This window comes from Oncorhynchus clarkii, chromosome 16, assembly GCF_045791955.1.
Source record: "Oncorhynchus clarkii lewisi isolate Uvic-CL-2024 chromosome 16, UVic_Ocla_1.0, whole genome shotgun sequence".
NCBI classification, from domain to species: domain Eukaryota; kingdom Metazoa; phylum Chordata; class Actinopteri; order Salmoniformes; family Salmonidae; genus Oncorhynchus; species Oncorhynchus clarkii.
In genome coordinates this window covers 18,769,023-18,785,636 of record NC_092162.1, presented here as the reverse complement: position 1 = coordinate 18,785,636, position 16,614 = coordinate 18,769,023, and the positions used below count along the sequence as shown (strand labels likewise).

Sequence of the window (16,614 nt, the reverse complement as noted above, 5' to 3'; positions counted from 1 at the left end):
AAATTGTTTAACTTGGTTCAAACGTTTTGTGTAGCCTTCCACAAGCTTCCCACAATAAGTTGGGTGAATTTTGGCCCATTTCTCCTAACAGAGCTGGTGTAACTGAGTCAGGTTTGTAGGCCTCCTGGCTCGCACATGCTTTTTCAGTTCTGCCCACAAATGTTCTATAGGATTGAGGTCAGGGCTTTGTGATGGCCACTCCAATACCTTGACTTTGTTGTCCTTAATCCATTTTGCCACAACTTTGGAAGTATGTTTGGGGTCATTGTCCATTTGGAAGACCCATTTGCAACCAATCTTTAACTAATGTGATGTCTTGAGATGTTGCTTCAATATATACACATCATTTTCCTACCTCATGATGCCACCTATTTTGTGAAGTGCACCAGTCCCTCCTGCAGCAAAGCACCCCCACAACATGATGATGCCACCCCCGTGCTTCATGGTTGGGATGGTGTTCTTTGGCTTGCAAGCTTCGCCCTTTTTCCTCCAAACATAACGATGGTCATTATGGCCAAACAGTTTTACTTTTGTTTCATCAGACCAGAGGACATTTCTCCAAAAAGTATGATCTTTGTCCCCATGTGCAGTTGCAAACCGTAGTCTGGATTATTTATGGTGGTTTTGGAGCAGTGGCTTCTTCCTTGCTGAGCGGCCTTTTAGGTTATGTCGGTATAGGACTCGATTTACTGTGAATATAGATACTTTTGTACCTGTTTCCTCCAGCATCTTCACAAGGTCCTTTGCTCTTGTTCTGGGATTGATTTTCACTTTTCACACCAAAGTACGTTCATCTCTAGGAGACAGAACGCGTCTCCTTCCTGAGCGGTATGACGGCTGCATGGTCCCATGGTTTTTATACTTGTGTACTATTGTTTGTACAGATGAACGTGGTACCTTCAGGCATTTGGAAATTGCTCCCAATGATGAACTAGACTTGTGGAGGTCTACAATTTTCTTTCTGAGGTCTTGGCTGATTTATTTTGATTTTCCCATGATGTCAAGCAAAGAGGCACTGAGTTTGAAGGTAGGCCTTGAAATACATCCACAGGTACACCTCCAATTGACTCAAATTATGTCAATTAGCCTATCAGAAGCTTCTAAAGCCATGACATCATTTTCTGGAATTTTCCAAGCTGTTTAAAGGCACAGTGAACTTAGTGTATGTAAACTTCTGACCCACTGGAATTGTGATACAGTGGTACAGATATAAGTGAAATAATCTGTCTGTATACAATTGTTGAAAAAATGACTTGTGTCATGTACAAAGTAGATGTCCTAACCGACTTACCAAATCTATAGTTTGTTAACAAGAAACTTGTGGAGTGGTTGAAAAATGAGTTTTAATGACTTCCGACTTCCGACTTCCACTCTATCTGTATGTGTGTGTGTGTATGTGTGTGTGTATGTGTGTGTGTGTATGTGTGTGTGTGAGAGAGAGGGAGAGTGAGAGAGACAGAGGGAGATAGGGAGAGAGATGGAGAGAGAGAGAGAGAGAGGGAGAGAGAGAGATAGGGAGAGAGATGGAGCAGGTAGGGACAGTTTATCACGTGGGGCCCTGCAAGTTATCTCCACTCCTCTAATGTGACTTAATGATGTGCCTAATGAAGCAGTGAATTCGGACTCAAACTCAGACTTATCAGTCTGGCTGTCTGGAAGGATCTGTTTGTTATTAGACCTCACTACCCTCACTGACCTTGGTGTGTGCCTCCCCCCAATGAGGCTTCTCTAGTGGGTATTAGTGTTGGGGTGAGATGGGGGTTTGGGAGTTTTGAGATTGGGTGGGCTGATTTCTCTTCAAATAAATCCTTTCAATTCCCTGATTGTGGGCTGATTTCTGTGTTTGGTATTGGACAGAGAGAGGGAGTGGGAGACGGACATTGACAAGGACAGGGACACAGGACAGACATATACACAATGACAAAGACAGAGACAATTTGTTTATCTCACCATTGGGAGATGGAAGAGAGGGGAAATTCTCTCGTTGGAAGTGTTTTCACCAATGGCTAGCTGACTCAATGTATTACCGAAAGTTGTATGGCATCTGATGTGAAGTATATGTAGCTCATGAGTTTGAGCAGGCGAGGTGAGGAGGGGAATTTAGATTTATGGCGGTTCAACACCCCTGAGATATTGAATGTGCACTAAATCTGTATTTAGAAATGGCCCGCATGTCAATCTCTGATTGTAAACTAGCCAAGGGGGAGATCTCCCTGATGGACGTTTTCTGTAACCAAGAATAAATTGTGCCTCGGAACAATTTCTTGTCTCCCAGTTATCAAAAAAGTTAGCATTTTATAGTATGGCTATTGTTTGGCGCTGATATGCAGCCAGTTACAATTACATTTTGATTTGAAGCGAGGAGGTGGTTCATGCACTCGGTCAATGAAGCCGTAATGTTTTTATGTGCACTGCTTCGTGAGCATAATGCTAATAGCTAGCTACAGCCATAATACAATACAGATGAATACTTTATTGAGTTTCATAGCTTTCCTAGTCTCTCTTATTACTTGGATTTTGGCAACATCTCAATTCTCCACCCTTTCCCAGAAGCGTGCACTTGCACACTCCTGTCATGAATTTAAAGGTATAGGATTGGTTGGAAGGAGTTTTCATCAGTGTTCAATTCATACGAGAAAGAGTCCAAGTGTAGGGTGGAGAATCAGGACACAGCCAATGTGTGGTGAACCATGATGATGTCACTAAACAGGAAGGACGTTCTTGATATAAGCACCAATCAGAAGATTCCTCCCTAAGCCCCCGAGCCCTCCCTCCCTCCCTCCCTCCCTCCCTCCCTCCCTCCCTCCCTCCCTCCCTCCCTCCCTCCCTCCCTCCCTTCCAACACACGCGCACACACACACACACACACACACACACACACACACACACACACACACACGGTAGTGGCTAGTAGAAGATCATTGTGCCTTGACTCCCCCTTCCTTTCCAAGCATCGCACCTCCTACGTGAGATGCATCACTCTATCCCTCCTCTTTCCCCCTTTATTTCTCTCTCCCCCTTCTTCTCTGCTCTGAGAGGCTTCCATTCAGGGGGAGAGGCTCAGTCATCCTTGGCAGCTCTCAGGAGCTGCAGGTATTGAGAGGGGGAGGAGGAAGAGGAGGAAGAGGAGAGAGAGGCGCTCTGAAGGAGGGGAGGAGAGGAGAGGAGCTTCTCTCAGGCTGTCTCAGGTGTGAGTGTGTAAGTCGTCGCTAGGTGTGTGTGTGTGTGTGTGTGTGTGTGTGTGTGTGTGTGTCGTGGAGGTGTGTGTGTACCACACGGCTGGCAGCCTGTTTTGAAGGTTCTCCCTGGAGAACTCTGTCCTGTCCCTGGAGTGCCTGGAGCTCAGTGGGAAAGGTAAGGACAGGCGGATGGGGTGATGCTGATGGGGGTCATAGAAAGGATGAGGGTTTTAATGGTTTATCTATGGTGAAAGTATTAGGGTTTTAATGGTTTATCTATGGTGAAAGGATTAGGGTTTTAATGGTTTGTCTATGGTGAAAGGATTAGGGTTTTAATGGTTTATCTATGGTGAAAGGATTAGGGTTTTAATGGTTTATCTATGGTGAAAGGATTAGGGTTTTAATGGTTTGTCTATGGTGAAAGGATTAGGGTTTTAATGGTTTATCTATGGTGAAAGGATTAGGGTTTTAATGGTTTGTCTATGGTGAAAGGATTAGGGTTTTAATGGTTTATCTATGGTGAAAGGATTAGGGTTTTAATGGTTTATCTATGGTGAAAGGATTAGGGTTTTAATGGTTTATCTATGGTGAAAGGATTAGGGTTTTAATGGTTTATCTATGGTGAAAGGATGAGGGTTTGCACTCTGTTGATAGGGGTCATAGAAAGGATGATGGTTTCGATTCTATGGTTCATCTATGGTGAAGGGATGCGGGTTTGGATTCTATGGTTTATCTATGGAAGGGATGCGGGTTTGAATTATATGGTTCATCTATGGTGAAGGGATGCGGGTTTGGATTCTATGGTTCATCTATGGTGAAGGGATGCGGGTTTGGATTCTATGGTTTATCTATGGAAGGGATGCGGGTTTGAATTATATGGTTAATCTATGGTGAAGGGATGCGGGTTTGGATTCTATGGTTCATCTATGGTGAAGGGATGCGGGTTTGGATTCTATGGTTCATCTATGGTGAAGGGATGCGGGTTTGGATTCTAAGGTTCATCTATGGTGAAGGGATGCGGGTTTGGATTCTATGGTTCATCTATGTTTGGATGGGTTCCACTTACTCCCTGTATGTTTTGGTGTAGAAATAGAAGTGTAGTGTGGTTGTGAGAATTATGAGCTATCTGGGAGATACAAGCGAGACAAATGAGTACCAAAGGCAATAGGGTGTGGATGTGCGAGACTCATTGCTAAGGTGTGAAACTGTATTCACCCAATGTCAGAAATAACTAACAGCGGCATCTCAAGCATATGGGACTACTTATAATTTTGTATGGTGTTCCTGTCCTTTACTTTGACCATTGATCAAGTGGAATTATTACATACTAGCTAAACTATTGTATGTATAGATTCAATGTCCCTTATGGCTGAAGGAAATAGAGTGCATAGAGAGAAAACATGTACTACTTTACGCAGAGCCCTCCCTCATATAGCCATAGAAATAGAACCAATCTATTTCATTCTATTTCTATGATAATAACCATTATACTCTTCATGACAAATATAGCTGCCCGTAACAGTAAATGGCCGTGCGTCACAATAATCAGGAGATAGATAGTGACAGCCTCCCATAGAACAAAACTGAATGATAGTACATTGATAATACCGTATGTGCTCTCAGTGTGTGGGGGACGTGCTCTTATAGATTCTATCCATAATTGATGGTATTAATTCATGTTGCATTTATTGCATACTATACTGCAAGGGAATGTGTCACTGTACAAATGGATAGTGGTCGAAATGGAACGTAAAGGAAATTGGATACCTGGTCAGTCTGAACTGAATGCGTTGAAGCTTTCACAGGACGTACTGGAATTATATGCCTTTGTTAGACAAAATGTTGCGTTGACGATCATAAGTAATTGTACTATACATTAAATAAACAGCAAGAGAGAGAGGTGATGGAGGAGTCAATAAGATAACGCTTGAGGTACGTACTGCTGTACAACACAGTGAGGTCGAGATGTAGAAGTCGGACGTTTACATACACTTAGGTTGGAGTCATTAAACTAGTTTTTCAACCACTCCACAACTGTCTTGTTAACAAACTATAGTTTTGGCAAGTCGGTTAGGACATCTACTTTGTGCATGACACAAGTCATTTTTCCAACAATTGTTTACAGACAGATTATTTCACTTATAATTCACTGTATCACAATTCCAGTGGGTCAGAAGTTTACATACACTATGTTGACTGTGCCTTTAAACAGCTTGGAAAATTCCAGAAAATTATGTAATGGCTTTAGAAGCTTCTGGTAGGCTAATTGACATAATTTGAGTCAATTGGAGGTGTACCTGTAGATGTATTTCAAGGCCTACTGTCACGCCCTAACCTTAGATTCTCTGTTTTTCTATATATTTTGGTTAGGTCAGGGTGTGACTAGGGTGGGTACTCTAGTTGTTGTATGTCTAGGGTTTTTGTCATCTAGGATTTTTGTATGTCTATGTTGGCCTGATATGGTTCCCAATCCGAGACAGCTGTTTATCATTGTCTCTGATTGGGGATCATATTTAGGTAGCCATTTTCCCCATTGTTAGTTGTGGGATCTTGTCTATGTTTAGTTGCCTGTCAGCACTAGTTTGTATAGCGTCACGGGTCATTTGGTTGTTTGTTGTTTTTGTTCATTCATTAAAAAGAGAATGTACGCATACCACGCTGCGCCTTGGTCCGATCCTTATGACGAACGTGACACCTACCTTCAAACTCGGTGCCTCTTTGCTTGACATAATGGGAAAATCAAAAGAAATCAGCCAAGACCTCAGAAAGAAAATTGTAGACCTCCACATGTCTGGTTCATCCTTGGGAGCAATTTCCAAATGCCTGAAGGTACCACGTTCATCTGTACAAACAATAGTAGGCAAGTATAAACACCATGGGACTACGCAGCCGTCATACCGCTCAGGAAGGGGACACATTCGGTCTCCTAGAGATGAACGTACTTTAGTGCGAAAAGTGCAAATCAATCCCAGAACAACAGCAAAGGACCTTGTGAAGATGCAGGTAACAGGTACAAAAGTATCTATATCCACAGTAAAATGAGTCCTATATCGACATAACCTGAAAGACTGCTCAGCAAGGAAGAAGCCACTGCTCCAAAACCACCATAACAAAATCCAGACTACGGTTTGCAACTCCACATGGGGACAAATATTGTACTTTTTGGAGAAATGTCCTCTAGTCTGATGAAACAAAAATATAACTTTTTGGCCATAATGCCCATCGTTATGTTTGGATGAAAAAGGAGGAGCTTGCAAGCCAAAGAACACCATCCCATCCGTGAATCACGGGGTGGCAGCATCATGTTATGGGGGTGCTTTGCTGCAGGAGGGACTGGTGTACTTCACAAAATAGATTGCATCATGAGGATAGAAAATGATGTGGATATATTAAAGCAACATCTCAAGACATCAGTCAGGAAGTTAAAGTTGGTCGCAAATGGGTCTTCCAAATGGACAATGACCCAAAGCATACTTCCACAGTTGTGGCAAAATGGCTTAAGGATTAAAAGGGCAAGGTATTGGAGTGGCCATCTCAAAGCCCTGACCTCAATCCTATAGAGAATTTGTGGGCAGAACTGAAATAGTGTGTGCGAGCAAGGAGGCCTACAAACCTGACTCAGTTTACACCAGCTCTGTCAGGAAGAATAGACCAAAATTCACCCAACTTATTGTGGGAAGCTTGTGGAAGGCTACGCAAAATGTTTGACCCAAGTTAAACAATTTAAAGGCAATGCTACCAAATACTAATTGAGTGTATGTAAACTTCTGAGCCACTGGGAATGTGATGAAAGAAATAAAAGTTTAAATAAATCATTCTCTCTACTATTATTCTGACATTTCACATTCTTAAAATAAAGTGGTGATCCTAACTGACCTAAGACAGGGATTTTTTTACTAGGATTAAATGTCATGAATTGTGAAAACTGAGTTTAAATGTATTTGGCTAAGGTGTATGTCAACTTCCGACTTCAACTGTATCTCCTAATAGTAGTTGACGTGACAGGCAAGACAGTCTGTCAGTACTTTCACATTAGTTCTTCGTTGAGGAGCTGGTGCGTTTTGCATTCGCTGTTATTCAGATGCAACAGTGCGCTTCACAGAGCGGTCACATTCGGGAGTGTCACAGACAGAGACACAACCTTCAAACAACATCCGTCTCTCTCTGCCCTCTCTGGACCAGGACCTGTCAGATGAATACTCAATCACATGTCCCAAATGGCAACCTATTCCCTATGTAGTGCACTACTAACCATTGGACTCTGGTCAAAAGTTGTGTACCATAAAGGAAATAGGGTGCCATTTAGGACTCACAAATCATCAACACTGTTGATGATGAGTAAGGGGAGTTTTCATGTATGATGAGGCTGTCAGTAATAAAAGTGTGGGGCCATAGACAGCACTGTTGAGTGTATTATTTCTGAGTGATCCGGATTTGATTATGTGGTTTGGTTATCCTAACAATAAAACCTGGGTTTTATATAGCCATTTTCAAAGACCCAAAGATGGATGGTTTGGTGACACAATGGTGTCATGTTGCTATTGAAATGTTATTATAAACTGAATGCTGATTGGCTGACAGCTGTGGTATATCAGACCGTGTACCACAGGTATGAAAAAACATTTATTTTTACTTCTCTAATTATGTTGGTAACTGGTTTATAATCGCAGTGGTTGGTGATATATGCCCAGTATACCACTGCTAAGGGCTGTGTCCAGGCACTCTGCGTTGCGTCATAAGAACAGCCGTTAGCCGTGGTATATTGGCCATATACCGCACATTCCTCGGGCCTTATTGCGCAATTATAGATTATAATTGTCATTATAAAAACAAAGTGTGTCTACGCTACACATTTGCCTGTTACCTTCCTGACAGCCATCATATAATAGAGCTGTTGTTCAACCCTGTCATCTTTTTCTGGACATACTACCATTCAATATAATGGGAGGTGCAAGAGTGAAATGTCACTAAATATCACTGGTTGTTGTCTGGACTGATGACCTTCAGCTTGGTAATGAGGTCTGAGCCCTTCTGAGGCACGCAGACAGGGCACAATGACCATCACCATGGAGATGTTGTTGTGATTTCAGTGGCTGGTATACTGCAGGCCCTTCAGAGGGTTTGTTGTGTTCTCAACAGGGAAGGGGGGGGGGTTGGGAATATCTGACTGTCAGGAGGTGTTACACATATATATTGTACATTAGACACAGGCGCATTAGACACAGGCACATGCATCCTCACATGAACACACAAATGTACGCAGATGCACACACACACACACACACGCTGCATGCACGCATTCTTTACGCAAACATCAGTCCAAATCAATTGTCTTAGCAGTAAACTTACGGTGTCACTGTGTGAATGTTGACTTCAACTCTGAGATCTACATGCTAGAACTCTTTCACACTCTAGGTTGGCTCAATTTATAATACAATACCTTGTGTTGGATGGCATTTTGGATTCTTTTTGATGTAGCCTAGATCTCAATTGACATAGAAATGACTTAAACCAAATCGAAACTGTGTAGAAATGATAATGAACCTACATTTAGTCTGGTCACTCTGTCCAGCTTGCTAACAGTCATGGAAACGAGAGCTAGACAGTCAGGGACCATCAAAAATGGAAAAAGTGATAGTTAGAGGACAATTTTGAGCAATGTTTTACGGCAAGGAAATCTAATACATTTTAAATGTTGCCCTCCAGCCCTCGGTGAATTGTGAATTTGGCCCGTGGGGAAATTGAGTGTGACACCGCTGACCTAAACCATCTAAACTGGAACTATGCTGGTCTATGCTGTTGTTTTCAGCAGGGAGGACAAGCTATTGATTAAAAGTGCGTGTTCCATCATAAGTTGTTGAACAGTGACAGACCACTCAGGAATAAGCTCCACTCCAAGACGTCTACTGAATATTGTCCACCGACACTCATCTTTACCTGAGGCCTTAGTTTAATTACACAACTGTAAGGAAGCAGGGGATATTATCATAGTACAGTTTCATATCTGTCAAATGTAAAGTTTTAAAAGGCTTACTCCCGATAGGTGATCTAGGCGATTTTGTCGGTCATCGTCAGTGTGGAACATATTTGATTTATAAATCGCTCCACAGCAGTGCACTCACTTCAAAAAATTGAACAGCAATTACTTAGTCATATCAAACACCTCATTGATTCATTCAGAGGGAGCAATGTCTAAAGAGGATTTCAGGGAAACTACCCAAATAGCTTACCGAAACACTACCTGTTAAGACCCTCGAGACATGCCAGTGTAAATTACCGAGTAGTCCTTTAGCAAATTCAAATCCGACATTTTGGCTGTCTTCAAATGCTTTGTCTCTAGACATCATTAGTCTGTATTTCCTACATCCTTCAAACCTCTACAAAACCAATATCCACAGTACATCCTGTTGTTATTGTCAGGCGCTCCATAGAGGCGTGTGTATTTGTATGTGTGTGTGTGTGCATGCACTTGGAAATGACTGTCTATCTGCTAAAACCAGTGTCTGCTCCTCTGTGACCCAATCCCCATATCACCTGACCCCAGATCTGTATGTACTTTAGCTAACCCCTCTGACATACAGTACCAGTCAAAAGTTTGGACACACCTACTCATTCAAGGATTTATCTTTATTTTCTACATTATAGAATAATAGTGAAGACATCAAAACTATGAAATAACACGTTTGGAATCATGTAGTAACCAAAAATAATATAGAATATTTGAGATTCTTCAAAGTAGCCACCCTTTGCCTTGATGACAGCTTTGTACACTCTTGGCATACCAGCTTCACCTGGAATGCTTTTTCAACAGTTCCCACGTATGCTGAGCACTTGTTGGCTGCTTTTCCTTCACTCTGCAGTCCACCTCATCTCAAACCATCTCAAATTGGGTTGAGGTCTGGTGATTGTGGAGGACAGGTAATCTGATGCAGCACCACATCACTCTCCTTCTCGGTCAAATAGCCCTTACACAGCCTGGAGGTGTGTTGGGTCATTGTCCTGTTGAAAAACAAATGGTAGTCCCACTAAGCACAAACCAGAGGGGATGGTGTATCGCTGCAGAATGCTGTGGTAGCCATGCTGGTTAAGTGTGCCTTGAATTATAAATAAATCACAGTGTCACCAGCAAAGCACCCTCACACCTCCTCCTCCATGCTTCACGGAGGGAACCACACATGCGGAGATCATCCGTTCACCTACTCTGTGTCTCACAAAGACACGCCGGTTGGAAACAAAATATAAAATTTGGACCAAAGGACAGATTTCCACCGGTCTAATGTCCAATGCTCGTTTCTTGGCCCAAGCAAGGCTCTTCTTCTTAGAGGTGTTCTTTAGTAGTGGTTTCTTTGCAGCAATTTGACCATGAAGGCCTGATTCACGCAGTCTTCTCTGAACAGTTGATAATGAGATGTGTCTGTTACTTGAACTCTGTGAAGCATTTATTTGGGCTGTAATTTCTGAAGCTGGTAACTCTAATAAACTTATCCTCTGCAGTAGAGGTAACTGTGGGCTAACTTCTGTATACCAACCTTGCCACAACACAACTGATTTGCTCAAACACATTGACCTCTTATGGCTGCATCCCTTGTTCTCAATTTCCGCCTGAAGACATACCCTAATCTAACTGCCTGTAGCTCTGCCCCAGAGGCAAGGATATGCATATTCTTGGTATCATTTGAATGGAAACATGAAGTTTGTGGAACTGTTAATTGAATTTAGGAGAATATAACACAGTAGATCTGGTGGAAGAAAAGAGAAAGAAAGAGCATACGTTTTCTGTTTTTTATTGTTGTAGCATCATCTTTCACATGTACTAGAATAGCCACACAGTCAGATAGGATGCTGGAGATAATTTTGATGGATAACACAAGAGGGCAACTGTAGGTGTGTAAAGTTGATTCAGACTGATAACTTCAGGAATGGGTGAGCTACATGACATTTAGCATGAAGTCACCCAGGTGTCCCACACAAGTTGTCCAAATGTACCCAAGTGGCCGAATTGGTGAAATGACCTATAACTATATACAACAGTGCAAATAACTATATACAACATATCAAAAACCAATTCTAACACACACAAAAAAATAAAAGTTTAAAAAAATATTAGAAAAATAATATTTAAAAAAAATTGTACACCCTTTGGAAGTCCTCTACACAATATTTTGCTGCCTGTGCCATGTCCCATAGCAGTCTCTTTCTGATGTAAAGCAGAGACAAACTGAACAAGTGGTGCAGGTCATGCGACACAGAACACAATGACGCCTCCATGCTGTGCCCTTTTGGCCCTGAGGCACAGTCATGCCTGCAGTAATGAACTGTGGCATATGAACACCACTGGAGGCCTTAGTAGAGGGGGCAGAGGTAGAGCGGGCAGCTTGGCACCGGGGGCTGCCAGTCGGAGTCGCTATCACTGTGAAAGAAAACATTAAAAAAAATATTTGTATTGTCTGAGCCTTTTATCATCACATAAACTAAACAGATATGTACTGTATAGAGCAGAGGGAACAGTCACTAAGGTGAAGTGCTGTTCCATTCAACTCTGGCCATTGTTGTGGGCCTGCCCTCCCCTGAACAGCACCCAATGGCTATTTCATATGGAAATGGAGAGGAGTAGCAGGTGCAGTGGCCATGTGTGTGTTTGCTGTTCTACTCCATTCGATTTGAATAAAAAAATTGAAAATAAATCTGACATGGAATATATATATATATATATATATATATATATATACACACATACATATATACACACACACACACACACCCAAACAAACCAACACACACACACACACACACACACACAAACCACACATTTCATTGCAAATTGCAAAATATATATATATATATATATTTTTTGCAAAAAAATAATATATATATATATTTATATTTCATAAAACGGCATTAGCACTTACCCGTCCAGAAGTACGTCCTGTCCTTGCAGAAACAGCTCCTCAGCTCCTGTTTGAATCATAACGCTCAAAGATTCCTCAAACTAAAAAATCTGTCACACTTTCACTTTTTCACTTTCACTTTAGACTTTGACTTCGCTTTTCGTGATTTATTCGCCATGATATCTTCAATGAAATCATTAAAAATACAACTTTCCAAAAAACTGCTGCGTGTAACAAGCGTCACAGCAACTCCTCTGATAGTCAAGGCGAGAATGGAGTTCCTTACGCGTGCATTTACAAACAAGGAATGGTGGTCCAACCCAAAACCATTACATACTGGCGTTTACCTCAGCTCATTGGCTATCTACCCAGATATATTTCAAGAAGATCAGTGGTCATTGGTCAGAAATACAGTCAATCAACAAAGCTTCGCTAAAATTATTGGTGCGCAAGGTAGTCATTGCTCGTTGTCTTCAAATCAATTCACTTCGGTCAATACTCCCCGCAAAAAAAACAAAGACGTTTGGCTGTGTTGCAAACATCCAGAGGAATGCACTGAAACCAACCATGACTAGATAACTGATTGTTTACCGTGTGTAATTACGTCGAATGCTCTGTAAAAAATTGATAGAGATGGAATTCACGGCACAAACGGGTTATAAAATGTTTTGATTTAGACTATAAAAATTGATTTTATCAAAGAAAATGTGACTTCATTTGATCACTGGGACCCCCAGGAAGAGAAATAAGAGCAAGTTATCAGAATGTAAGTCATGGTGTCCTGACGTGACCCTTGAACGAGATGGCCGCATGAACTAAGAGCTCCGCACAAGTAGTTTCCAATTCCTAATCTTACCTCCACTCCAAGTTCACACTCATTTAGCTTTAGTAAGAAAAAGTCATGGCGGCTACAAAAGGCGACACTACATGTGACATTTTTACCCGGACTCGAGTATTAGCGACGGAAAAAGCCTCCAAGAAGAAGCTAGCTTCAGAAAAAACTAGCGCCATTAGCCAGGAGCAAGAGAACCCGCTCCCCCACGAGGCACAACGAATGCCAACCTCGCACTCTGTCGAAGACATCCTTTCTGAGTTGAGATCCCAACGTACAGAACTAAACACCAAATTAGATGCCATTAACTCTCAGCTCAGTGCGATAGGGGGCAAGGTGACAATCCTGGAAAACGCTTTGCCTGACATCAACAACAAGATAACCATAAACGCGGGGCGCCTGGACGAGGCAGAGGGGCGAATCCTATCCATGGAAAACTTATTGACAGATGCCATGGAAACAATAGCATATGCTAAAAAGAAAATCGAGCATCTGGAAGAGAAAACAGAGGACCTGGAAAACAGGGGGCGAAGGAATAATTGTGTTCTATTCAATCTGGGCGAAAAAGAAGAGGGAAACATGCCACTGATCCGCTACCTGCAAGACAAACTTCCCGAGTGGCTCCACCTGCCCACCGACAGGCCCATAGAACTTGAGAGAGCTCACCGAGCACTGAGGCCCCCAGCAGCAGCCGGACAACCAGCGCGCCCAATCACCATACGTTTTCTGAAATTCACCGACAAGGAACGAGTCCTACTGGCGGCGAAAAACAACACCATCACAGTGGGAAACACCAAACTCGCTTTACACCAGGACCTGTCAGCTGGAATACGCCGAAAGCGCCGAGAATTTGACGAAGTGAAGAAATACTCAATTGACCGAGGCATCTTCAGGGGATTCAAATACCCAAACGAGCTCAGGATTCTTCACCAAGGAGCCTTGCGACACTTCAAAACTCCCGAAGAGGCAAAACGTTTTTTGAAAGACAATCCTGGCCAATGAGAAACAGACCAATGACTAAATGCGATTAATGCCATTACTAAAGGAGGTAAGACGACATATAGCCGATATCCAGAGATCCACCCCCTAAATGTCATTATAGCCGTCCAATTTATATTTATTTTCCTTTAACTGAGAGGGATGGGCTGTATAGCCTAACCTAGGCCTACTAATGTTTCAGCCTACTTTTATTTCCCTGTTTTTTGTTGTTGTTGCTATTATTACCTGGGGTTCCCTATGTCCCTTGGGGGAGGTATATGTAGGCTGGGCTATTGATTTTTATTTTTCTCCCCTCTTTTACTGTGGTCTGGACGAGGGCAACTGTGTTATTTACTCAATGCGGGGTGGAGAGGATGAGGCATTTCTTTGGTGGGGAGAGGGAGACGTGCGTTGCTAACTGTTCCCGGTTTTTGTTTTATTCGGAACACAGAATTGAGACTGAGCGGGGGGGTAATAGATCCAACGGGATGTGTCGAGTTGTTTGGGAACTCGGCTGGGGTGTTCAGAGATTATTATTTTATGTACACCATTTATTTTCCTTTTATGTGAACGCAGCTGTAATTACTATCCACTTTTACCCAGCGATGACTTGCACTAAAGTTCGATTACTGCTCGATGACGATGACTAGTACCTTAAATCTATTGACATGGAACTGCCATGGTCTAGGTCATGCAATAAAACGAAAAAATATACTATGTGCTCTAAAAAAGGAAAAAGCAGACATTGCGCTATTACAAGAGACACACCTCTGTGATGCTGAACATGCCAAACTCCGCAGAGCTTGGGTGGGACAGGTGTATTTCTCATCTTTCAAATCAAACAGTAGAGGCACAGCCATACTTATCCATAAAAATGTTCCATTCATAATTGACAAAAACATATCTGATCCGGAGGGGAGATTTATTTTGATAACTGGGTCACTATATGGTCAACCAATTACTATATTAAACATATACGCCCCTAACACAGATACTCCTGCCTTCATGTCAAAAATCATAACCCTGTTCAATGAGCATTGTGTCTCCTTTGGCGTGGTGGCTGGAGATTTTAATTGTACCCTTAACCCAACCCTAGACAAATCATCTCAAGTCCCCACCACAAATCCTAGATCTGCAAAGATGTTGAACTCTCTTACTAAAGAGATGGGACTGATAGATATCTGGAGAGAGAATAATAGCTCATCTATGGACTATACATACTACTCTAATGTCCATAACACCTACTCCCGTATAGATTACATTTTTATCCCAAAGAGTTTCATAAATTCAGCCACATGTACAATCGGACCCATAGCACTTTCAGGGCGGAGCCTCTGGCAGAGCTGATAAGGAGCAATCCAAGTATTATGGGTGTTTCTGCAGGTGGCCTGCAGCACAAGATTTCGCTTTACGCGGATGATGTCTTGCTCTACATATCCAACCCTGAGAAATCCCTCCCTCTCATTTTAGACACAATTGCTCAGTATGGCAAGTTTTCAGGTTATAAGATCAATTTTAACAAATCCACTGTCTGCCCTCTCAATATTACACTCACCAGCTCTATGAAGACACTTTGTCCTTTCCAATGGAAAACACAGGGGTTTCAATACCTCGGGATCTTCATAACACCAGATCTGAATAGCCTTTTTAAGGAAAATTATCTTCCACTCCTGGATCGAATCAAGAACGATCTCCAAACCTGGATCTCCCTCCCAATTAGCTTAGTTGGAAGAATTAATGTAATCCGTACGAACGTCCTCCCTAGACTAAACTACTTATTTCAGATGCTCCCATGCTATCTCCCAGTTTCCTTCTTCAAAACAACTAACCAAAGCATCACCAAATTTATATGGGGCAATAAAAAACCTAGGATCAAGTTTTCCACTTTATCAAAACCTGAATCTAAAGGGGGTCTTGCCCTTCCCTCCCTTCAACTGTACTACTGGTCTGCCCAAATCCGCAACATGTTAACATGGATCACAAACAGACAAGAGTCAACGTGGATTTAGATAGAAGCCCAATCCTGTGGTTCATTGCCCTTAAGCTCAATTATATTCATTAATAACTTTAGTGAAGTGGGCAACATAGCCAAAACCTTTGCGATTTACAGCACCCTACTAGCGTGGAGGGACTGTAAGAAATACCTGGGCATTTCCTCCCAAATATGTTCTCACTCGCCTATAGTAGGCAACCCAGACTTGCCAAAAGCCCTGAGGGATGCCAACTTTAATCTTTGGCATACTCTAGGAATCAGGACCTTTTCAGACCTATTTCATCAGAAAACCACTACACTGAAATCCTTTCAAGAGCTCTGCAGTGAATTCGATGTGCCAAGATCCCATTTTTTTAAATATCTTCAAATTAGACATGTAATTTCCTCATTTACCTCCAATAGGAGGTTTAGAACTCAGTTGAATGAAGTTGAAACCCTTCTTGTCACAGCACAATCCATTAAAGGCAAAATATCATACATCTATAGACTCCTTTCTGAGAAAGGAAGCTCCTCCTTTACTCCTTTGAAAATAATCTGGGAAAAGGACCTTGGTCTGACTATCAGTGATGAGTTATGGGCGGAGGTTTGCGACAGGGTATACTGCTCCTCTACCAGTGTAAAAATGAAAGAATCTAATTACACATTTTTGTACAAATTTTATTATACTCCTTTGAGACTCCATAGAATGAAAACAGATATGTCTCCTAACTGTAAAAGATGTACCTCTGAAAGCGGAACCTATAT

The 16,614-nt window shown here is 42.1% G+C and overlaps 1 protein-coding gene across 2 annotated transcripts in view; it reads left to right on the top strand.

The window, feature by feature from the left end:
* Positions 1 to 16,614, top strand: part of LOC139368111 (MAGUK p55 scaffold protein 2b) — a 52,494-nt gene that overhangs the window by 11,695 nt on the left and 24,185 nt on the right. The window lies entirely within an intron of this gene.